Raw genomic sequence first — 23,784 nt, 5'->3', positions numbered from 1 at the left:
AAAGTACACATTTAATTGTTGGCCATGTTCATTATGAAAAGGTACATATACCCATTGCGGATCGCCAACGTAATCCAAAAAAATTGTGTGAATGGCTACATAAAGCATAACCACAGTCCTTACTGCAGAGTCCAAGTATCATTAAACTGTGCACAAAAAAAACCCAGTATTTGAAGGTTACTTCTTTGCATAGTGTACATCATATACTTTTTGTAAATGCAGCACATCCGTTATTTCATTAAACCGATGCAAAACGCAGATTGTGCTTAAAGGGAGCTTGTAAAACACTCGCAGTAAGATGGAAGAAAAATACTGCACATGTATAATTACAAAAGACGTGACAATAAATAAGCATACCTACGACGTTACAAAACATTACACACTGATTAATGTACAAACTAAATTGAACAAGCGCGCACTGAAGTTGACGAGGAGGGAGTGGGAGGGGGGAGTGGGGCGGGCACAGTGGTGCGGCCGCAGTTGTAAAAGGCAGGGAGAGGGTGAGATTGAGAAAGGGAAAGATAGGGATCAAAGGAAACAATAACAAGCAGGAAGGGGGTGGCAAATGGTGTGCACTTTGATGTCCTCAGGGGCCGCGAAAGTGAAAGCAAACGAGTGCTTTCAGGCCTCCAAATGGTGCGCGCACCCGGACGGCGCACATGCACTGTATTTGGAGGCCTGAAAAGCCACTGTTTGCACTTCCAAAACTCGCTTACTATAAGTCTCGCCAGAGCAGCGCTAAAGCGCTGTCTCAGACGAGACCTAAAAAGGAAGATAAAAAGGAGTGCAACGGAGTATATTTTCTGTTGCATACGTATTTATTCATGGCGCGTGGTGTCCACGAGCAATCTTGCATCTTGCTCGTGGAGACCACGCGGAGTGTTGTGGTTTAAACAGGGTGGCTCGGGTGGCGGAGAGCGTTAGAGGCAATGTTAGGCATTGATCGTTTGTACTGGATGTTGAGAGGTTGAATAAACTTCCGTTCCAGCTGAGCTTTGTTGTCTGCCGTTATTTTGATATATAAAGACATTTCTTAACATTGGCGACGATCGGGCACGGACCGCCTATACATGCTGAAAGAAGAAAGTTATTTAAAGGAATTATTCTGCCCAGATGAAATGGACATCGGAAGGAGCGGTTTGAAAAGGACGACGCAAACAATTTCAAGTACTTCGTGGATTACAAAAGTTGGCTGCAGCTGAGGTATTACAACAAATACTTAACCTGTTCTATGCTGTTTAAGAGTTTTGAATACAGCGCGGAATTGTGTAAAAAAAAAGGCAATAAGGAAGTGATTAAGGAAAACGAGGATTTCAACAGGAAGAAGAGATATTTACTCACCATTGCAGAGCAATCCTGGATTTGTTCCTTTTGGATTTTTCCAGTTTTGACGCGCATGCGCACACTGCATCAGCGCGTAACGTGTTTCGTCGAATCTGTAAATGTGACTTTGTTTATGGATTTCTAGATTCAACAAAAGCAAACGAGACGACATAAACGTGCAAAATTGAGTGTTAGTCACAGGAGGCGCATTGTGTCATCGCGAAGGGAAGTAAATATAATTTTGTCTTTGGATTGTTTGATTCAACACAAAGAACCAAGACTTAAAGCAAGAAAACCCAGCTTGAGTTACTGAAAGTAAGGTTGGGGCGCATAATAGTTTTGGTACCATAAGTCATTGACATTCAGAATAACAACCATTGTGCATGTAAAATTTAAAGTTTATTTACCATTTATAGTGCAATATGTCTGGCATTGTACCTCCCCCTTCATTTCTATCATCATCAGGCGATCCTCCCATGCCATGGGAAGTATGGGAACCAGTATTTTTGGCATATGTGGAGGTTTTAGAAGGCGAGGACTGTGAACCAGAAAGGAAATTGTCACTGTTAAAACACTGCTTAGGTGGATTTGGCTTAAAAGAATTTCAAACGTTACCTGCGTTAATTAGCCCAGGGAGAATTAATGTTTACCAGTACGCTTCGACACAGCTTAACATACGTTTTGGAAAAAAAAAAAATGTAGTGATGGAAAGATTTATTTTTTATTCCCGTAAACAACGCAGCGATTAATCCATTGAAGACTATGTCTCAGCACTCAGATCGTTGGCAGCTTCTTGCAAATTTGAGAATATATCATACGAACAAGTACTGAGAGATCAAATTTTAATGCGCACAAACAGCAAGAAAGTTCAAGAAAAATTATGGTCAACATCTGACTTATCATTAAATGCAGCTATTGATATTGCAAAATCTATTGAACACTCTGAAGAGTTCGTGAAAGAAATTAGAGGAAATGAGAAAACAGATGTATTCAGTGTCAACAAAGAGTTAAAAGATGGTGACAAACAAAAAAGATTTGTTACTCAAAGATCAGAGAATTTTGGGAAAAATGGGAACAAGCCTAAGTATCCAAATTCTAGAGTTGAGAAACATAATTCATCATTACTTTGTTTCAGGTGTGGAAGCAATAGCCATCTAGCGAATTTCAAAGGGTGTCCTGCTATTGAGAAAGTTTGTTCTAAATGTAATAGGAAAGGTCATTTCAGTAGGTTTTGCAAAACACCCACAAAGAAAGTAAATTACATACAGTTTTCTGATGATTATGAACCGTCCTATGACAATGATGAAAATGAAATTAACACAGTTATTAATGTATGTAGTGATGACAATGTTTCGAAATTTCCTTCCTGTCTCATCAGTGTGGATGGCGTTTTTTTGAGATTTTTGGTTGACTCTTGCGCTTGGTATTCTATTATTTCTTTAAAGGTTTTCGAGGATAACTGGCCAAAAAGGGAACTTAGTGACCCCGATGTTTCTCCGGGCGGTTACACAGGGCACAAGATTGATTTGGTTGGCTATTTTTATGCGAATATAAAATTCGCAGGACGGCAAACTTACAGCAAAATTTATGTGGCAAGGCCAGGGAAATCACTTTTAGGGTGGCCACATCAACATGAATTAAGCATCAAACTTGACCCTAGAGCCAATCCTCCAGTCTTTGTTGTTGACCATGGAGTTCACCATGGGTCGGTCACTGTGGGTGAGCTTATTAAGGAATTCCCTAGTGTTTTCAGTGGTAAGCTTGGGAAATACGAAGGGTTTGAACATGAAATCAAACTCCACGAGAATGCCATTCCTGTGCGTCAAAAAGTGAGAAATGTTCCATTGTCATACAGGGATAAATTGAAGAGTATGTTAAAAAAACTGTGTAATGATGGCATCATTGAACCTATTGAATCTTCCCCGTGGGTTTCTCCCATCGTAATTTCAGTCAAATCTTCAGGGGAACTTAGATTATGTGTGGACTTGCGCAGTTTGAACCAAGTTATTTGGGTAGATGCACATCCTCTTCCTAATTTGCATGAGATGGTATCTACTCTATCTGATGCGCAAGTATTCTCCTGCATTGATTTGGCAAGCGCGTACCACCAGGTAGTTCTTTCTGACAGCTCAAAAAATTATACGGCGTTTATCACACCTGAAGGTCTATTCAGGTATCGTCGTATGCCATTTGGGTTGGCTAGTGCTGCTTCTGTTTTCCAGAGGTTGATGAAAGAAACTCTGGAAGGGCTGTCAGGAGCCATCGCTTTCCAAGACGACATCTTAGTTTTTGGGAAGAATGATGAGGAGCACGATAAGAATTTACATAGCGTTATTGCAGCTTTAGCAAAAAAAGGCCTCACTCTTCGGTTAGATAAATGCAAAATAAAAGCTAAGGAAGTGGATTACTTAGGACACACCATCAGTGGGAAGGGGATTAAACCGAAACATAAGCACATTGAGAGCATTACTAACGCTCCTCTACCGTCCTCGAAGGAACAGTTGGTTGCTTTTCTTGGACTGATTGAATTTTATGCCAAATTTATTCCTAATTATTCCATGAAAACTGAACCGTTCAGGTGTCTGTTAAAAAAAAATGCAAAGTTTGTGTGGACAAATGACATGACTGAGGCGTTTGGGAAATTGAAGACATTCATAGTCAATGCACCCTGCTTAAGACCGTTTGTTCCAGGGAAAAAATGCATAGTTATGGTAGATGCAAGTAATCTAGGTCTGGGTGGTGTTTTAATGCAGAAAGATAACTCTAGTGAATGGATTGTGGCATATGCGTCCAGGGTGTTGAGAGATGCAGAGAAGAACTACTCTGTCATTGAAAGAGAGTTACTTGCTTGCGTATGGGGAGCAGAACACTTCAGAAGTTTCTTGTGGGGGACCGATTTCATAATAAAGACTGATCACAAACCGTTAGTTTTCCTAATGTCTCCTGGTGGTGGTAGATCCATGTCTGCACGGTTAGCTAGACTGTCATCAAGGTTACAATCTTTTCGCTTTCACATTGAATATGTCCAGGAGAAAGTGAATATGCATGCGGATTGCATGTCCAGGTTGCCTTTGGATAGTGATAAGGATTATCAGGAGGATGATTGTGAGGTTGCTTTCACAACACACGATATCAATCTTTTACATGGTGATAAGGCGAGTTTGGATGAAAAAGTTTGGATGGAAGCAATGAGAAATGACAGTGAATTGAGCAAGGTTAAGAATTACATTGTGCAGGGATGGCCGGAAGAAAGAAAATTATCTGGTGATATGATGAGCTATTCCAAAGTCCATGATGAATTGGCCATTGAGAATGGGTTGGTTATGAGGATGGACAGAATAATTCCTCCTTTTCCTCTTAGGGAAACCATTATGGAAATTGGCCATGAGGGACATTTAGGAGTCTCATTTACTAGAAGGCGAATAAGGGAGGCATTTTGGTGGCCTGGCATTGATTCTGCTGTTGAACATTTTGTACGCAAATGTGATAAATGTTCAAATAGTGATAAATCTGCGGTGCCTTTAAGAGTTGAGTCATGTCCTGTGGAATATCCTATTGGGCCATGGAGGAAACTAGGGCTCAACATTATTGGTCCATTTCATGTTTTGCCCAAGGATAAATGCTTTGGAATTGTTTTAATTGATTATTTTTCCAAATGGCCTGAAATCAAGATGGTTAAAGAAGTTACGTCACATAGTGTCATTGAATTTCTTGATGGTATATTTTGTAGGGAAGGTATTCCTCAGGAGATTGTCACAGACAATGGTCCCCAGTTTATTAGCAGAGAAATAGAGTCATTTTTTGGAAAATGTGGCATAACTCATAGGAGAATTTCAGTATTCCATCCAGAGTCTAATGGTCAGGTGGAACGTTTTAATCGTGTGGTGAAGGAAGCGATTCAACTTGCCGTTAAGGGTGGACTCAATTGGAGCAATGCTTTACAGTCCATGCTACTGCATATAGGACATCTCCCAATTCAGTAACTTTAATCAGTCCTTTTGAACTTTTGAGAGGACGGAAACCCAGCACTTGTTTGGTTCCGTGGTGGTTAAAGAAGGGTATGGATGACAAGAAGTTGGTTGCTGTTGACTACAATGTAGTTAGACAAAGGGTCAGTGAGTATAAAAAAAAAATGAAAGAAGTTATGGACCAGAAACGAGGCCCAATGAGCACACAAAAAATTGGAGTGGGTGATCTTGTTCGCATAAAGAGGAAAGAGAATGTTCTTAAGGGTTCCCAAAGCTGGTCAGACCCAAAGAAGGTTGTACAAGTTTTCAGCAATGCGGTGAGAATAGAGGGTGGAAGTGTTTGGAATTTGAGCAGAGTATCTGTGTTTAAGGGTTCTACTCAACCATCTGGAAATGCATCCAATGATATGTGTTTGGATGATGTAAGCAATGACATTTCATGTAGGGATGTTAAAAATAACACACGATTGGAGAATGTGTACAAGGATATGAGATATGACCAACAACCAGGTTGTTCTCATTGGGGAATGGATTCGTCTAGAAGAAAACGTGAACACCATTGTCCGGGAAGGTTTAAAGATTACATTATGGTTTAGTTTGATGAATAATATTGTTAAAAATAAAAAATAAATAAATTTTTAAAAAAATAAAAAAATACATAAATAAAGGGGGGGAGATGTGTTGCATACGTATTTATTCATGGCGCGTGGTGTCCACGAGCAATCTTGCATCTTGCTCGTGGAGACCACGCGGAGTGTTGTGGTTTAAACAGGGTGGCTCGGGTGGCGGAGAGCGTTAGAGGCAATGTTAGGCATTGATCGTTTGTACTGGATGTTGAGAGGTTGAATAAACTTCCGTTCCAGCTGAGCTTTGTTGTCTGCCGTTATTTTGATATATAAAGACATTTCTTAACATTTTCGTTTCTTGCAATTACTGACGATAGTGTAGCGTGTGACATAAACCAACTGTGGCGCATGCGACAATACATACAATACTGCATTTGGATACTCTATTAAAAAAATGTATGAAATAAAAAAAGGAAACCTCGGTAACATTAGCAGAAATTATCTAAATTAGGAAGCCCATCCTCATGGCATATAGACATCTCAGACGGGCAATCTGAGCTTTTTATGCCTGCCTCACTCAAATTCCATAAGCAAAATTATCAGTGTTCATGCTTGTACGCGCTAGGTGTTCCCTCAGATCCTTTGGGAGAATGACTCACTTTGTAGCATTCGTTTTACCCTTTTTCGAGCCCCTATGGCAAATGTTTCTCGTTGGGCTTGTTTTGGTAGGACGAGTGTTTTTGTTTTGGGCTTCTTTTGAAGGTGAGTTGTGCTCGTTTTATATTCAGATCTGGCCTTAATTACGGGACTGGAGACGTCAGTTAAAAGAGTGATAATGGACCACAGATTCCAATCTCAAATAGCGGACTATGGAGGGAAATTCTGGAAATCTGGCCACCCGCGCTATCCTTTATCAGAACCTGCCACTGACTGACGGATCTACTTCTCGATTGGCCAAGAATCGATTCGACGGTCGGGAATCAATTATCCGAAAGGACCCAATATTAGATTCACCGATTGAGTCAAAAATAGAACCAAGAATAATGAATTCCACTGTGGACCCAAGAATCTACTCACTGATTAATCCCCCAAATCGACTCATTGATCGACCCAAGAGATACTCGCAAATCGAGCATTTCATTCCAGTGGACAATATCAGGATGAATGCTCGATTAAACCACCATACATGTGAGTACGAAGTAATTCACTCGTAGCATTTTAGCGGGCCAGACCTCTTGCTAAAACATACTCTTTGTGTCTGACCCATTGTCTGGAGTCCGGTGTCAGACCCCCTTATTGTCTCACTTCGTCTCCCCTCCCCATTTTTTGCCTCTCTTTTCGTTTTGTTCACTTTACCTAGCCATCCTAATATCTGTAATCTATCTAATTTGCACCCTCCATCGTCTACCTTTCGCTCCCAATTTTTCACCCTCATGCCTATCTTTGTAGCTGTTACTTTCTTTCTGCCCATCTCGGATTCCTTCATTAGTATTTTTCTCTCTCCTTGTGCCCACTCCGTCTGTTTCCATCTCAGTCTAACGCATAATTGATGTGGGTCATGTGCATCCTATTTTGGGCTAGATTCTTATCATGCATGGAGCAATTGATGTTGTCTGCTTGAAACCTAGCCAAACCTTTTAGGCAGTTGCTCACATGAATTCCAAAAAGACTATTTAAGCAGGGTGTAACCTGAATCTGATGTCGGGTCTGTGGAATAACCAGGCGGTACTAGTGAATGCAGAAATTTTAGGAACATATTAGCAGATAACGCCTAACAATAGGGGCAAAACATTCCTGTGAGGGCGTTTCGTCCACAAAGTATTGTAGTTTAGAACGTTAGTGCCGTAGAGGTGACCCAAGACTAAAACTTACGTAATGCAATGGTTTGGTAAATCAACGTCTAGTACCGGTACTTGGTGTCCCTGATGGCATGGTGTCGTCTGGTAACCATTTTTCAGGAAAAGGAGTGACGCGACCGGTGGAGTGTCCCGTGATTCAATGAAAGGGCCTAACCGTGGTATTTTACCCAGTTGTGGGGAGTAGGGGGTTAGGGAGGGGTTAGGCGAGCGGTGGGGCCGGGGAACGAGGAGGTCATCTTTTATAGTGTATCCCCTTTATGGTGCTCTACTTGGAATGATCTAAAACGATATTTAGGCCATAATTCAAGCATTGAGTCCAATTCTGGGGGCCGCCTCTGGCTATTGGTCACTTGCATGTACTTCTTAAGTGTTCTCTTCGATGGATTTAGGCCCAGATCTCTGTACTGGGGTGAATGTATTACATTGTTGTTGGACCTGGCCCTTTTGGAAGTTTCACCCCTAAACTTTTTGCATTTATCCTAGCCTTTTTCCCTATGTAGTGTTAGTGGTTTTAGGCCTCTAGGCACTTTAGCACTGTGTCCCAGTGTAAAGTGCGTGCGCTCTGTGTTACATTTAGTGAGACTGGCCTGCCATTCCATAGGAATGCATGGGGGATATGTGTGTCCATGGTAATTCCTGGTGTGAGAAGAGTGCAGGGTCAAGTTTAGTATGTGCGAACCCGTGAGAATAAATGCTGCGCAATGGTGTGCGCAGATTTATTGGGACTGGTGGAGAAGTGCCATTTTTAGAAGTTGGCATTTCTGTGTGTCTGCCTGCCTGATGTTGAGTGCATGTCTGGCTTGTGATTGACAGGTGCTGGATGGTGTGGGGAATTCCAGGAGCCAGGGTGAGTCAGCCCAGTGGTGAATAGAGAGATCTGCATCTAGATGGGAGGGAGGAGTTGCACCTGGGACCTGAATAGGACTGTGCCTTCCCTCCACAATGCTGGCTCCACCCCCTGTGGTGCGTCTGAGCACCTAGCCCCCACCTGACAATGGAGAGAGGAGCTGAGCACAACAAAGTGCTCCAAAGCTCCCCCAAACCAGTTGCATCTGGTTTCCCCCTGGCCCTGCACCTTTGTGACAAAGGAAATCTGTGTATAAGAGAAGGGGCTGTGACTCCATGAATTTGGTGTTCTGCTGTGCTGGTCTTGACGCTGGGGGCTGCTGCTGCTGTGCTCCAGGAGGAAACGCCACAAGGGACTGCCTCCCTGCTGGAGGGCCCTGTGTGCAGGCCTGCCTGAGCCCAGCCTTGTGCCCCCTGAACTTTGCCTTACTTTGAAAGAGCTCTTTGCTGCTGGCCAGAGCGCTCCATTCTTTTCCCTGGATTTTGGGATTTCAAGCACCTGGGAAGTGCTATATCTTTATTTCCTGGTGAGCGCGCTGTTTTTACGCCCACGAGGAGCAGCGCTTCGATTTTCGGCAGCAGCATGAAGCTGCAAACATCTTTATAAGGGAATCCCCGGCATGGAGATTCCCCCGCAATCCGACTTATTTTCGGCGCAGGTGCCCACCCCGCATATCTGCCTTGTGTTTGTGTGCTTTTGGCGGCAGCCCACCCCGCTACTGACTATTTGATTAACGGGAGCCTACCCCGTACTGGTGCCAGGAGAAGGAACCACCGAAAGCCCTGAGGGCTGCCTGCGGCGACCTGGAAGCAGCCAGGGAAGCCCTGGTTGTGGGCGGGGCTTGGTAACGCGCCCCCGGAAGTAGCCGGGCCTCCCGTGAGCTGGGGGAGACCCGGGTCACTGCTGAAGACAGGCGGGAGCCCACCCCGCACTAGCGACCAAAGAAGAATCCACGCGTGGCTCCTGTGTGGAAGACGGAGCCCCGCGTGGTGAAGTGCCGCATTGGAGGAGAACGGGAGCCCACCCCGCCTCCCGCAGCAGAAAGGAGAAAGTCCCGGGTCCAAGGAGGGGGCCCGGGTGAACAGACGTACTGGCCGGAGTCGGGAAGCAGCCTGTCTCGAGGTGGGGCTCCCGTGACCATGGTAAGAGCCCCGTATGCCGCCAAGCCTGCCACGGAAACTTCTCGCGGTGAACCGAAGAAGACCGCCTGAAGAGGAGACGGCCCCGGTACAGGAACACTCGAGACAGTCCCGGTGAGTGGGGCTGTAGTCCTGTTGTCAGGGGGTGGTTCGAAGCATATTTTCGGTGCTTGCCCTCCCTCCATTGTGCAGTGATCATTGTTCCCAGAGGAGAGGGGCTTCTCGGGGCACAGTGGTGCCAGCGTGCTTGGGGGCTGCCCAGCGGCACCGCAGTTGCGGGCCGCTGCAACGTCTTGGCAGTTCCTTTGGTTATTTCTGAGTCCCGGAGGGGACTCCAACGTGTCAGTACTTTGCTGGTCTTCACTTGCGCCGCCGTAGCGGGCAACTGCAACTTGGGGGCGCATTTTGTTTTCAATAGTCCCAGTGGGGGACTCACGGCCAGGTGGTGCCAGCACCATTCCCTGTGGGGGCAGTATGATTTCAGAGACGCCCCAGTGAGACCCAGAGCAGGGCCCCCGAGCCCAGCGCCATTCTTACAGTGAGTGCCCACATTTCTGCCTGCACAGCTGCCCAGCAATTAGTGGGCAGCTGCCACGTTTAGGCGAGTTTGGCGCACTTTGCTTTCGCGGCTATTGCAGCCCGCCCTGACTTTACCGGACATAGAGCGCAGAGTTCTAAAGTGGCGCATAAGGTGGTTTGCGCCTGATGTGATGCTGATGGCATAATATGTTTTATGTTTCAGGTTCTACTACTGAGTCCAATGTCTGCCAGTAATCACTGGTAGTGTTCCACATTGATTATATGTCCTATATCGACTGGTGCTCATGCTTTCAAGTATTACCTAATGTATTTATGCTTGTGATGCTAAGTGCGTAATGCGTTATGCTAATGGTTTTTAGATCTCAGGTGTTTATGCCTACAGTGATTGCATACTGTGTTCTAGACATAATGTGATTATGATTGCGTAGTGTGTTCCTAACTTTTACCAGTAGTTACTGGTTGTGTTCTACATCTATAATTTATACGACAGTTAGCATATGTTCTACATTTGCTAATTTCCCTTGGTGATTGTTCTGACAGTGGCCCAATTGGCCCTGTCAGGTGTATATAATCCCCTGTAGATACTGCCCAGTGCCAGTTGGCACAGTGTATATTATGTGATTATGATCTAATGTGTTTATTATAATACAAAGGCTATTTTTATATATAACCTTGTGTGGAGTTCCTTTTGTGGTGTGCCTGGGGTGTTGTTGCTGTGTGCGTGCGCAAACGCTTTACACATTGCCTCCGGGATAAGCCTGACTGCTCGTGCCAAGCTACCAAGGGGGTGAGCAGGGGTTATCTTTGGCATGTAACTCCCTTGCCCGGACTAGAGTGGTGGTTTCTGCCTGGCTTTGGCGCAAGCCTTAGCCAACCAAAAATCCCATCTCTAACAGTTGTGCATTCTGTCCATCAACTGTTGTTTTTGCATTTGTCACCCCGAGTGGGACGGGTATGCCAGATGTTGGTCCCGTGCTCTCCATGCCACTGGAATCAAGCTATCCTGGCTGAAGAGGGGCGAAACCCCACAACCGGTCCTAGGATGCTTGTTTCCAGTCCAGGGAGGACCTTGCTTGGCAGTTCGGACTGGGTCAAGACTGATTTACATATAGCTGAGTTCAAAGTGGAATGGCATGGTGAGCAAAAAAAACGATGGATTTAGGCCCAGATCTCTGTACTGATGTATGACATTGTTCTGCATTCTGTCCATCAACTGTTGTTTTTGCATTCAACCACAGACAACAACGAGAAAATGTTCTAGATATGGAGGTAGTGCGTGGATTATAGGGCTTAGTTCTGCAGTCTTCATTTGACAATTGTGTTTAGCTCTGGGTGCAACGCATGTAGCATGCCTACTGGATCTGGAGGCCCTATTTTAATAGTATTTTTTATTTAAGGCTGCATCTGCAGGATTGCATTTAATCATGGTGGGTATATCTCCATATTTGATCCGATTCTGGAGGCATAATTTCTTTAACTATAGTGTCTAGTTCAGATTCAGAGTATTAGTTATTATAGACCATAACCATGTCCTATTTGTTCAAGGCTGGGACAAGTGAGTGTATGCGATTTGTGGGAGGTTTGGCGTGATGCATGAGGTTCTGAGTGATGCTTTACATCTTGCACATTTTGCTTACACTTGTATTTACAAGAGTACGAGGTGAGAGTATAGTTTTTTAAAAGTGTCTTTCTATTAGCCTTCATGGAATCCTGAGGAACAGGATTCTGTCTCCTTGGTCGGTCCTAAAACTATATTGAAAGTGTAGTGTTGACTAAGGTGCGCATACTGTGGGTTAGTGTACATAGGCGACTAATTTCTGTCTCATTTAGTAAAGGTCAGAGCCGAGTACCCTAGCTACCTGCAGGATACTAGTGTTGAAGAGGAAGAGGCCAGTAAAATAGGCTATGCCTTTGGTTCTGCAGAATGTTCTTAAGATGTTGGAGTCAGAATGGGTTTGTAGAGTTACCGTAGGATGTCAGAAGCATTCGCAGTTTTAGGAGAAACAAGCAAAACCTGAGGTTTGTGAAAACATGCCGTTGTCCAAAGTTAATAGGTTAGATTCTGCTGTGTGGTTTGTAGAGCCTGTGAAGGATGTCCAATACCATACGTGCAGAAATAGTTGTATGCAGCGGAAGGGAGGAACTTGTTTCGAGGTATTGGAATACCTGTCTTAATCCACTCTGTGGTGCTGTGATGGATGTTTGACAGTTCCACCGGGGATTACCGATTATGTCCACTCCATTTGAGAGAGCTACTGCTTGTAGTCTCAAATGGATACCCATTCATCGCTTAGGACTGTACCGGATGTTATAAAAGTGGAACATAAGTTCCAAGTGGCAGAAACTGTTGGAATCTATTTTAGTTAAGGCGCCCTCTGCAGTATGCATCTCATGGATTTATTTTACACAAATTGTTTACATTCTTTTGCATATCCTTACCGTACAGAAAAGGGGTTTCATTATGCATGGACAATCTAGCACCTGTGCTGCATTGATATTCTTTAAATAAATGATTTTTACCAGAATTATTCTGCACCCTTAGCTATGGTCTCCACTGTTTTAAGTATCATATCCCATCCACCTCACTGCCTTTCCCTTTCCCCCTCTTATTATCTTTTATCCCAGTGTCCCAAAGAGTCTAGACCAGGGGTACTCACAAACTTTCTCTCAGGGGCCAAATTTACAGTGTGGTTTGTGGCCGAGGGCCTCACTGGTGGGGGCGGGGTCAGTGGCGGAGGGGGCGGGGCTAGCGCAAAAAAAACTATGTCCATGAGGTTGAACACAGGCCCCTGCAGTGGACGCCTTCGTCCACTGAGCCACCAAACCTGGCATACGCACATCTCTCTGTCTCTGTCTCTCTCTCTCTCTCTGTCTCTCTCTCTGTCTCTGTGTGTGTGTCTCTCTGTCTCTGTCTCTGTCTCTCTCTCTCTCTCTCTCTCTCTCTCTCTCTCTCTCTCTCTCTCTCTCTCTCTCTCTCTCTCTCTCTCTCTCTCTCTCTCCCTGCCTGTCTCCCTCTCCCTCCTTCCGTCTCCCTCTCCCTCCCTCCCTCTTCCTCCCTCTGTCTCCCCGTCTCCCTCCCTCTGTCTCCCCGTCTCCCTCCCTCTCCCTCCCCCTCCCTCCCTCTGTCTCCCTCCCCCTCCCTCTCCCTCTCTCTGTCTGTCTCCCTCTCTCCATCTGCCTCTCTCCGTGCCTGTTCCTGTCTCTGCCTCTACCTGCCTCTGCCTCTGCCTCTGCCTGCCTCCTGCCTTTATCTGTCAGTCTGTCCCTGTCTATCTATATCTCTCTCTGTCTCTGGGCCTCGGGCTGTGTCTACATGTCCCCGACACCAGCCCACAAACAGCCCCCCCCCACTCCCCCCTCTCCGTGTGTAATGTAAAAGCCAGCTCTCAGACCCTGCTGCCCTCCGTCACCACACATGGCTCTCACTCCCTGCTGCCCCCGTCAGCCTCTGCCATTTCACCCGGCTCTCACTCCTCGCTGGCTCACTCCCTGCTGCCCCCCCCCCCCCCTCACCTCACTGGGCACTCTCACCCTGCTGTCCTCTGTCACCTCACCCTGCATGTGTGGCAGCCCGGCTGGGACAGCTTCCCGGGCTCACCGGAGAACTTCACGGGTCTTTAAAAGACTATTTACTTGCTAATGAGGCTTTGTTGTATTTCACCTCTTCTTAGCGCCCCTGCAACATCAAAGCCTCGTTAACAAGCAAAAGGTCTTTTAAAGACCTGTGAAGTGCTCGGGTGCAGGGAAGCTCTCTCATCCCGGGCAGCCAAACACGACGGGGGGCCTGTCTCCACTCTTATCCTGGAATCTCCTGGCCCCCATAGAGCAGTCTCTCTCGGAGTCCGGCGGAGTTTGCTGACACACTTTGGAAAAAAATAAAAAACCAAGGTACGATGTCTGCATGGTCCGCGGGCCGTACTCTGGGTACCCCTGGTCTAGACCATCAGTTGTTAACCTGTGGGCTGTGGACGCCTGGGGATCCCCAACACCTACTGATCAGGCCAGCAGCTGTTTAGGAAATCAAATAATATTAGCAGATTATTAAAGTATTTGTGCATAGAAAAAAAGAAAAGTTAACATTTTTTAACACTCATGAAGTAATGCATAATTTGAAATTGAGGGATAAAAAATAGGTTTGCATCCTTAGCTTGATTCATGGGGTCAACACAAGTACAGCACACTGAATCTAGTATGATCGATCAGTGTCCTGCATTGAAACACTGATATGCGCAGACAAAAAGAAAGCATACTTTATAAGTAAAACCAGCATTGGCAAAGTCCATAAACCTCACCTATGCGAGAGCTATTGACTTTGGCAATGTGTTTTAGACTTGTTGTACACCAGTGGGGCTGCTTTTGAGCATGGCTAAAAGTTAGTGGCATGGGGTAGATTAGAGTGGGTTAGAATGGGGTAATTGTAGTGAGAAAGATGGAGCTAGAGTGAGGTAGACTGAAGTGGGGTAGATTGGAGTGGAATATAGTGGGGTAGATTGGAAATGAGTGGGGTAGATTGAATTGGGATAGTTTGGGGTGGATTGGGGTAGACTAGGGTGGAGTGGGTGAGTTTGGGGTAGAATAGAGTAGGGTCAATTTAGGTGGATTGGAGTGGAATAGATCAGGGTAGAGTGAAGTGGGGTATGTTATGGTAGATTGGAGTGGAGTGGGGTAGATGGGGGGAAGAGTGGCAGGCCTCAACAAATCTACTCGCCCACTCAATATGGTGAGTCAGATTTTATCAGAGCAAGCCTACTTGCCCCTTCTGGTGAGCTAAAAGATAGATGTTCTGTTCACTCACAAAGTGAAGGAACATTAAAGATGCCTTTAAATCTTGTTTTTAATCTTGTCACATTTATTCTGTGTTTAGAGACGGAGGTCAAAAGTCAGTTTAAATCTAAAATTACTTTACTTTTTCTGACTGCAAAGATACAGAATTTTATTAATTAAACTATCTGAAAAACGTGCTGTACAAAAAGTGTGCAATGGAAGTACTGTAGAATGTCATGTTTTGTTCTAACACGCAAATAGCTAAAATGTTCTGTACAACTATTTCAGAATAAATTTCAGTTGCTACGAAAGCACTTGTTTTGTAATTCTGCGTGATGAAAACAAATATTTCAATAGGACGTAAACTAATCGGAACACTGCTTTGTGATGTGAAAATGATAAATATGTTTGCTGAAACCCAATTTCCACAGATTATTGTTATGCACTATATACTTTTAAAAGTAAAACTGCATATTAGTTGAAATGTTTTTGGCTATTTCAATATAAAGTGTGCTGTCTGTAAATGACAGTGCACTACCACCTCATGCTTTAGTAATACATTTACTAAAAGTAAGTTTTCAAATAGGAACTCACAAACAGTCCTGCAGCTGTCCTAATGGCAATGCTGTTAATTAACTAAGAGGCAAGTCATGGGTCATGTGCATCCTATTTGTGGGCTAGATTCTTATTAAGCATGGAGCAAACGTTTAGACTATTAAATCAAACCAAGGAAGAAGGGGGAGTTCTTAGATAAAGTATAACGGGACAATTGCGGGATCCAAGTCAGTTAAAAATACTGTGGTGTACCCAGGTTGTTCACCTTTAATGCTGGGGAACTCTGGTATATCTAAAAACAATAACGGGATAGAAAATGAGGACAATGGCGCAATCCACCCACTGCCCCCTTTAGAATACAGTGTGGGGCAGCCTACTTTAGCCACTGGTTAACCTCACAGTGAGTGACTTTACGCCATTATAAGAAGCACATCCACAAATGAAGTAGTTTCCATTAAGTGTTGAGGACTACTGTGGCAGTCAGTCCATGAGACCAAAGCATTCTTGTTTTTAATCATTTTCTAAAATTATTGTTGGAGAAGCTGCCAGACACTTATCAGCTTTGCAAAAATCACAACTCCATAAATATTGGCTTTGCTAGTGCTCGGTCTCGCAGTGTTTGTGTACGTCTGGGCTAGGTCGGAGATTCTATATAAAGCAAAGATTATTAAAATGGTGATTGTAAAAAATGAGGCTAGATTGCTGTGGCTTCCTTTTCAAGTACCTTTATATGTGGTTCTGTAGATGCAGCTTTGTGTTGGAAGATGCCCCTCGTAGCAGGATGGTCTCCAATCTGGAGCACCAATAACAGAGGTGTGAACTATCTGCACCTGGCTATTAAGAGCCACAAAGACAGATCATGATCAAGACAAAAAGGTGGTTTTGCCTAAAGGACCCTTCTAGCTCTGAACAGACTGCAGCCCCTTCATCTCCACCATCTACTAGGTGGCAGTTCCAAAGGAAGAACCTAATCGAACTTCTATAGGAGCCTTGTCTCCTTTGTTCCGCATTTCACTGCCTAGGTCTTCTCCCTCCTGCATCCTGATGTGCTTCCTCTGTCAAAACATTACTCTTTAACTTGTGCACAGTAACAGGCCCTATACTTTTGAAATTGAGCTTGCATGCCTTCATAACTCTGCTTTACTTATATATACATACAACTACTGCATTAGCCAAATATATAAACATTCACAACATACACTTGAATGGGATTAGATTACAAAACAGGTTATTATTATGACTGCACATTGGCTGGACACTCAGCCAGTGCCAAGTAACTAACTGTTAGTGTGGGAGTGGAAAAAAAGTTAATTTACAAAATTGTGAGGAAAATCTTTTTACAAGACTTTATTTATTTTTTCCTTTTCTGCGCTAACTTCTGGTGTGCAGTATACAGACGCTGTATCAATGTTGGGATACTGCAGACTTTTCAAAGGGGCTGTCCTAGACTTGGCACACAACAGGCTAGGGCTTTTAATGTTTAAATGATGTGTACACTCAGAAGCACATGTTTAAGTTGTCTGTCCCGGGTATAGAGCACTATGTTTCTTTCTATATTTTATGTTATGTTAAGAATTTTATAAAGCGCAACAGCTGCCCCAGCTAAGAGGCGTCCTGGCGCTAAGCAGCAAGAGAATGGCACGCACAGAAGCGCAGGAGGCCTATAAGGGAGGAAACAAAAATGTTTTAATGGCTTTCCTAAAGTGAAGATAGTTAGTAAGCCCACGAATGTGGGCTGGTAAGGAGTTCCACAGAATGGCAGCTCTATTACGAAAAGAGCGCCCGCCGGCGCGGACTCTTCTCACCCGGGGGATCACTACCAGACATTGTCCCATGGATCGAAGTGATCGTGTAGGAGTGTAAGGTAAGAGAAGATCAGACAGAATTTGTGGGGATGGCAGTTTCAAAAATTTTATAGGCTATACACAGTGCCTTAAACTCAATTCGCCTGGCCACAGGCAGCCAGTGAAGGCGACGGATGGCACTGGTCACTGTGCAAGTTCTGCCGCCCCAAAAGAGATCTTGCGGCCGCGTTCTGGAATCTCTGTAGCCTCTGTATTTCAGATTTATTAGCTCCCAGATACAACGAGCAAGCATAATCGAGCCTAGACAAGATCAAGGCCTGAATAATGATCTGCCTAGTCGTAGCATCGAAGAAGGCTAAGATGGGTTTGAGCCCGCGCAACAAAGCGAAGCATGTTCCCGCCACTTTTTTTGTCTGAATCTGAAAATTGAGTGAGGTGTCCATCCAGACCCCAGGTTCTTCACTACAAGCTTAGGGACGGGAGCCGTACCTAAACTCTTGGGCCACCACAGCTCGCTCCAACAATCGTAGTTCCCTCCCACCAACAACACTTCTGACTTGTTGGTATTCAGTTGGAGACAGTTGGCGGTCATCCACTCAACCGCCGAGTGGTCGCCCTGAAACTTCCTGGCGTCCTGCTTGGTGTCATTCGAGAGAGCCACCACCAACTGAGTATCGTCGGCATAAGAGACCATGGTCAGCCCTCTGCTCCTGGCTACACCCGCCAGAGGTTGAACATAGAGATTGAAGAGCAGAGGGCTCAGGGACGAGCCTTGTGGGACCCCTTGGCCTATAGGAAAAGTACCAGAAGCAAAAGGGGGGGGGGCATCCACCTGAAACGTCCTGTCAGTGAGGAAGGAGGACAGCCACTTAAAAGCTGAGCCAGTGACTCCAGCCTCTGACAGACGATTCAGCAAAATGACATGAGGCACCGTGTCAAACGCGGCACTGAGATCCAGAAGGATCAGTGCCGACATCTGCTCCGCGTCTAAAGCCTTCCACAGAGGTTCAGTCACGGCCAGAAGCGCTGACTCGGTGCTGTGGCCGTTCCGAAACCCGTTTTGAGAGGGGTCGAGCCTATGATTTACAGTGAGATATTCTGTGAGAAGGGAATTAATGTAGGCCTCTGTGATCTTCGCAGTCCAAGGTAACCGGGAAATGGGTCGAAAACGTTCAGGTTTTTTGGGGTCTAATGAAGGTTTCTTGAGCAGTGGTATTACCCTGGCCTGCTTCCAAGCCCTGGGCACAACCGCTGCGCTCAGGGACCCATTAATCACCAGTTCCAAAGGGTGTAAGATGGTAGGTAGGATTTTTTGGAATTGGTCAGGCTTCAAAGGGTCAGCAGGGGAGCCCGACTACACCTTGGAGCAAAGTGTCAGTAAAACCTTTTGAGTGATGGGGGGAAAAACCTCAAGGATACCATCAATGGGGTCGCAAGATGTCCCAATACTCTTAGCTGGATTGGAACTCCTGCTAATTTGCTCGGCGTAGAATGCGGCACGCTCAACATGGAGGGCCCTATGGTATCGCTTAACGGCAGCGCGGTAGAGATCCTTGGATATAGGCTCAAGTCCCGTCGTCAGGTTCTCTCCAGCTTCTTACAGGTCTTACATAAGATAGCTGGTTTAGCGTAATACCAAGGGTTAGATTTGGTATGCCGATTCATGGACAGCTTAAAAGGAATGAGGCCGTCCAAAGGCTGAGTGATCCAATTGGAAAAGATCGAATGGGCCTCGTTAGGATCAGCCGGAACAACCGGGGAAGTGGCAGCGAGATGGCTTTGAAAATGATCCCAATTCAATTTATGCCAGGGGCGCTTAAAAGACAAGGTGTTAACTAAATTGCGCGCTGGCGGAATATTGTGAATCACCATGGGAACTAGATAGTGATCAGACCAGTCCATCGGAACAGGAGGTTGAACCACAAGAGAGGGTATGTTTGTAAAAACAGGGTCTAGTAGATGGCCAGCCAAATGTGTGGGGCCTGAGACCCGTTGCTCGAGCTGACACGTGGCAAGATCATCCAGGAAAGATAGCACATCAGGATCGGAGAGGTTTTCTAGATGTAAGTTAAGGTCGCCTATAACAGAAAAGTTAGAGGCATTAACCGCCAGAGTGCTGACTGTCTCAAAGAGCATCTCTGAACCCTCCGGACGGACCCGGGGGATGGTAAATCAATAAACCTGACATTGTATAATTGAAATTGAGAGTGATTTTAAAAAAAGGCACATTCGCAGTCGGTAACAGCCTGCTTAGCGAAAGTACAGGGGAACCCGGTTTTAAGGGTGACCGCAATGCCCCCACCTCTCGTAGATCTATTAAGGGTGTGAATCGTATAACCCTCCGGATGAGCAAGTACCTGCTCTGTCACCATGTCCTCTGAGAGCCAAGTCTCAGTAAGGAATAGGACATCAGGGGACTTGTCCTCCAGGAGGTCATGGACATCAGCAAAGTGCTTGGCTAATGAGTGACAATTAAGCAGAAAAACCGTCGCAAAAGTACAGGGAAGTGGGTTGTTGGTCCTGGCCGGGACCAGAAAAGCAGAACCACAGCATATACACCCAAAAGGGCCCTCTAAACCATGTAACCGTGGTTGTGAGCACTCTATTGAACACCTCCCAATCGCGAGCAGCTCAGACTGGGAATAAGCATACCTAGTTTCAACCGAACTGGCAGCATCTCCGGCAACAGACTGTCGCAGACGGGCTTGCCTTTGGCGCGCCCGCTGCGCACGGCCGCTGTACGGCCGGGCACCTATGATGTTTTAATAGGCCCACAGAAAGCGGAAATGAGGGGAGGGGGGAGGAGCCACGTCCCTCTGCCGCGATCGGCAACCTACAGTATCTGGACCTGGAGTAGCGAGTAAATGGCAGAAGAACAAGTGAGCCTCGTTGACAGTGCCTAGGAAATGCGGGGAAACATAAAGGAGCAACAGTTTAAAAAAACAGAAAAAACAATGCCGCACATAACATCAGTTTTAAAGCAAGTAGCGACTTAGCAAGTTGGCGCGCTATCCTCTAGTGCAGCGCGGCCGGACACCTATGTTGTTTTAATAGGCCCCCAGGAAGCGGAAATGAGGGGAGGGGGGAGGAGCCACGTCCCTCTGCCGAGATCGGCAACCTACAGTATCTGGACCTGGAGTAGTGAGCAAATAGCAGAAGAGTTTACATTCTCCGAATGCTTTTTAACTCTGAAAGCTTTCTACCACCATACTCCTAAAACCTTGCATGAAAAATTGAACTCAGCACACTTTTTTATTCAGAGTGATCCTCTTCTTACCTTCCATCCTCTGCATACTTTTATTTCCCAGTATAGCCTCGTCTGTCTCAAGCCTGCCTGCTTCAATCCTTCTTATTGTAATTTTGCCGTTGGCTAATAACTCATATAATTACAACCGCTCCTCTCTAAAACCTTATCCCTGTAATCCAATATTACTGAATTGCCGATCTATCGCACCAAACATTCACCTGAAACCGCATAGCCTCCCTGCTAATGTTAACACCTAGCTGCTAATAATATACACAAAGTAACTGGAGTGAATGTAGGCAATTTCTTTCTTGAGCACACATGACTAATCCCAAAAACCACCAGATTAACCACTGACCGAAGTAGCATGCTACTCGCCTTAAATCGTTTTTAACATCTTGTCAGTGGTAGTAAGTGCTAAATAAATCCAATTACAGTTACTAAATGAGTATTAAGAAAGGCAATATGTCTTGCCTCTGGCACCTGTTGGCTTTGCCACTAGTTTTTTTTTTTTTAGCCTTGTGGTACAGCATCACCCATGCTTTGCAACAAACAAATCAAAAAGAGGAGCTATGATGCAATCTCTTTATTTACCTATTGGATTGGTAATAAAGTTTTTTTTAAACAATCTGTTTATTCAGGTTTGGCTCTACCTCAGAAACGCCTTCGACAATTCACCTACACATTGCCTTTATTTTGCTTTGCTTCTATGCCTACTTTAATTGTTGTTCTTTTAGGTGCTGCTCAAACATGTTATACAACTATAAGCTGTATCTACCTTAATAATGTGTCGGCTACTGATCCCCACACCTTCATATGGGTCGCTTATGTACTGCCTTTCTGTCTGCTATGTCTACATCAATATAAATGATATATATCTCTCAATTCCTTCAGTGTAAACATCGTGAAGTGTTCTGATGCCTTCACGTCAAGTTCGAGCTATATAAAACTCCACAAATCCAAAAAGAACCTATTTATTTTTATCACAGGAATGTTGAACTCTCATATTGGAAGGTGTTCTCATATATGATGGGTTAGATTGGGGTAGGAGGGGTTAGATTGGGGTGTGGAAGATTGCATTGGGATGGAGTGGGGTAGAGTGGAGTACATTTGAGTGGAGTGTGGTAGTTTGGAGTGGCGTAGATTGCAGTGGGATAGAGTGGAGAGGGGTAGATTGTGGTATATTGGAGTAAATTGGGTTAGACTGCAGTGGGGCATATTGGAGTGGGGTAGATTGCAGTGCAGTTGGATAGATTGGAGTAGAAATCGGCGTGAGGAAGAGTTGAGTGGAGCGGAATGGGGTAGATTGGAGTTGGATGGGGTGATTGGGTTAGATAGCCTGGAGTGGGTTAGATGGGTTGGAGCGGGGTAGATTGGAGTGGTGTAGATGGTAGATTGGAGTGGGGGAGACAGGTAGATTGTTGTGAAGTCGGATATATTGTATTGAAGTTATTGGAGTGGGGTAGTTGGAGTGAAGCAGAGTAGGTTGGAGTGGAGTGCGATAGATGTGAGGATTGGCGTGGAGTGGGGTAGATTGGCGTGGAGTGAGGTGTGTAGAGTGGAGGGGCATAGAGTAGAGTGGGTGTGTTGTGTCCTGGAGTGAGAGGTGTGGAGTGGCTTGGAGTCGAGTGGCATGGCGTAGAGTGGAGGTGCATAGAGTAGAGGGGTATGTCATAAAATGGAGTGGTGTGGCTTAGAGTGCGACGGCTTAGAGCAGAGTGTTGTGAAGTGGTGTAAAGTAGAGTGACGTAGTGTGGGGTATGCATGGTATGGTTTTGCACGCCATTACAGACAACACATTTTCAGATGAAATGATCATTACATTTGCATATACATATAGTTTTACTGTGCACAAATTATAATGTGTGGTAGTGTAATCCCCTAGTTTATTGATGTAGATTGTATTCAAGTATTTGTTTCCACCGCACTTCTGAATTAATTTCCTAATTCTGATATATTTTAAAACATCAGCACAGTTAATCTTTGTTGTAATCTAGGAATAATAACATCATACACCCTATCCTCTCACATGGGTACCCAGCAGGATTATCCCATAAATACTCTCACTTTCAAGTCCGAGAAAGTAAAGTAAACACCAAGCTCCCTCGGAAGACCAAGCCTGACATTTTACCTCTGTCTTTGAATGTTCAGCAAATGTGGCAAGATAAGAAAACGATTTAAAGGCCTGTTTACAGAAAGAAGGTACTCGGAAAGATGCAGTAAACAAGATATTCTCATGGGAGGGACACTCTCAAGCTGGACAGTCTGAAGCAAATACAGCAAGCAAATAAAAAGCAAGCAACTGTGAGTTACAAACCACAGAGCCAGTGGTAAGCAATGGTTAAAATGCATTGCCAAGAAAGTTTTAAAAATGGCCACAAGAAGTCTTGAGTAAACTAGATATCTGTGCTCTCTGGTATGCTTACGACCTAAAAATGAGGGTTTAGCCCAAACAGAGAGCCAGGGCACTATTGGAGTCCTACCCACTATGTCAGCCAGATACTGGAGGTCTTCCCCTTCATGAGCTATAAACAAGGGAACTCTGCCGGGCAATGACAGCAGTTTTCTCAGAAATGTATTCTCACTGATTTGCACATGCAAGCAGCCAGTGTGTCCTCACACATCAGCACCATACGATACAATAGAAACTGGTATGGCTTTATAAAGCATAATAGCAGCATCAAGGGGCATAGAGCGCAGATGGGATACAAATGTAAAAAGCAATGCTGTTTCCTATTCAAATAGGGTACCTCTCATATACTTTAAATGGCCCCAAGTTAAATTACTATCAAACAGAGGCCCCAAACAGGTGAAGGTGGGAATACATTTAACCTTAACTTGCTTGCACCACTCAAGACTATCAAGAATAAAAGGACCTTCCTCTCTAAGCCTTTGTTTGATGACAATCTTAGTAGCCATAAACAAGCCGGCTACAGACTTGAAAGGAAATGGCTCACTCAATATGAACACGATAACATTTCCTACAAACAGTCTCCAAAGCAAAATTTAGTTACTTTACAACCAAAATAAAGGCCTCTCCAAACGTCCCAAAAGAACTCTTGGCAACAGTGAGCAAGCTGAGTAAGTTACCTGAACTAAAAAAATATCACAATCAATCAAGAATTCTGCAACTCTTTGGCGGATTTCTTTCAGAACAAAGTTAAAGCGGTTTTT

At 44.9% G+C, this 23,784-nt stretch overlaps 1 protein-coding gene across 1 annotated transcript in view; it reads left to right on the top strand.

Annotated features, from left to right (window-relative positions):
• Positions 1-6,651: 6,651 nt before the first annotated feature.
• Positions 6,652-23,784, top strand: part of LOC146871476 (homeobox and leucine zipper protein Homez-like) — a 145,619-nt gene continuing 128,486 nt past the window's right edge. The window contains exon 1 of the mRNA XM_085651080.1: positions 6,652-7,045. The gene's annotated coding sequence lies outside the window, so the exon portion shown is untranslated. The remainder of the gene's footprint in view (positions 7,046-23,784) is intronic.

The sequence above is a fragment of the Triturus cristatus genome, chromosome 1_1 (genome assembly GCF_964204655.1).
Source record: "Triturus cristatus chromosome 1_1, aTriCri1.1, whole genome shotgun sequence".
Taxonomy (NCBI): Eukaryota; Metazoa; Chordata; class Amphibia; order Caudata; family Salamandridae; genus Triturus; species Triturus cristatus.
Note: the sequence above shows the minus strand (reverse complement) of the source record. Positions and strands in the feature narration are given on the sequence as shown.